The 1,668-nt window shown below is 42.5% G+C and overlaps 1 non-coding gene across 1 annotated transcript; it reads left to right on the top strand.

Moving 5' to 3' along the window:
• The first annotated feature begins 394 nt into the window (after positions 1-394).
• On the top strand, positions 395-483 carry trnar-ucg (transfer RNA arginine (anticodon UCG)). The gene is given in 2 exon segments: positions 395-431; positions 448-483. It is a non-coding gene; the product is annotated as a tRNA-Arg (tRNA).
• The last annotated feature ends 1,185 nt before the right edge of the window (positions 484-1,668 follow it).

The raw sequence follows: 1,668 nt of genomic DNA, 5'->3' as shown, positions 1-1,668 counted from the left end.
GGCCACTTGGCCCGTCGGGTTGGATAGTAAATTCTGTTCAAATTCTACGCTCCGTGTTGTTCTCCGTGTACATTTTTAGTTTACCGATTTGTCTTTTATTTTATTTCCCCTCTCTCTATTTTTCAGGCTGAGTGCGAAAGATATTCGCTTTGGAGGCTGAACACTTTGATCAAAGATTTGAACATTGTTTATTCTGATTGTAGGTTTCTCGGAGACCCAGCGGATTTCGGTTGTCAGTTTCCTGATTGGTCGGAAACAGCAAAGCCAACTTGCTGCAAGAAAGAAAACAATGAATGAACAACATCAACAAAATGAAAGTAAGAGAAAGATCCAAGCAGAGTCTTAACCACCATTGCCCCTGGTTTAACATCTTTTGCAGAAAGTTTACAGCCCCGGCCGCGTGGCCTAATGGATAAGGCGTCTGACTTCGGTATTAAACGCGATGATATCAGAAGATTGCAGGTTCAAGTCCTGCCGCGGTCATTTTTGCATTTTTTCCAACGGGCGCCGGAACTGTTAAACACCCGACCGTTTCTGACAGTTACTGACCGAATGGAACGGAAATACGTAAATTCCTTTGCTTACAGAAGTGGACCCGACATTTTCAACATTGTCGATCTGGGTGCACGGGCAGGAAATAGTGTAAAAGTGACTTTATTTCTACTGTTTGGATACAGAAATGGTCGGCTAATCCATTGTTTCTGTACGGAAGGGTCCGAATCCCATCCCCGTCGTTATTGTATTGAACATTTGAGGCGGCCCTCCGTAAGTTTTGAACAATCAAAATGGGCTTGAATGTTATTATTATCTATCCGACACCGGTGTTTTAAGTCTGTGTCCCTGGATTGTTTATATTTTGTTTCAATGGAGAGGAATAATTGGAATTTTTCACCTCATCTCATGGGATAAAGTTCGAGTAGAGAGGAAGGTTCGGAGAGAGATTGTTCTGTCCTTCCTTGCTGCCTCTGTGGTTTGCAGCGAATGGAAGATTGGCGGGAACAGCAAATGATATGGGAGGTGGAACATAAAGGGTTAACTTTATCCATCAAGAAGAAATCTAATTTCAAACCTTTTCAACAATCTTCAATCAGCCCAGTTATTAGATTTGTACCAAGTCTGCACATATTTATCTTTTCTCTGTCTCGTCCTCTGCAAACTTTGAAATTCTGCCCCGTCCATCCAAGTCCATGTTATACATTATCTATTTCAAGCCGACGCTATCAGGCCTTCTTTACCAAAATCGTTTTCAATGTGCGACTTGCGTTATCAAGTAAGACCTTGCAGAATGTATGAGGTCAGAAACTGCATTATTGTCTGTATGTGCAACGTAATAAAGTGCTTCCTGATTTCACCAGTGAAAATCCGAGCTCTAATTTTATGCCCCGCCCCACCCCCACCACCAGAGGAAATAGCTTCTCTGTATCTACTCTTCCGAATTGTTTTATCATTTTAAATACCTCAATCAGATCAACCATTCAAACTGAAGGCGACAGAATCCGAGTTCAGGCAACATGTCTTCATAATTTAAACCTTTAAGACCAGGTATGATTCTTGTAATCTGCGCTGCACCCCCTCCAAGGCCAATATATCCTTCCTGAGGGGCGGTGCCCAGAACTGAACGCAGTTCTACAGATGTCCTGAAGCATAACTTCCTCCTCTTCATATTCC

Source organism: Heptranchias perlo, unplaced genomic scaffold, assembly GCF_035084215.1.
Source record: "Heptranchias perlo isolate sHepPer1 unplaced genomic scaffold, sHepPer1.hap1 HAP1_SCAFFOLD_122, whole genome shotgun sequence".
In the NCBI taxonomy this organism is placed as follows: Eukaryota; Metazoa; Chordata; class Chondrichthyes; order Hexanchiformes; family Hexanchidae; genus Heptranchias; species Heptranchias perlo.
The sequence above is the reverse complement of the archived record's forward strand: the minus strand, read 5'-3'. Positions and strand labels throughout refer to the sequence as shown.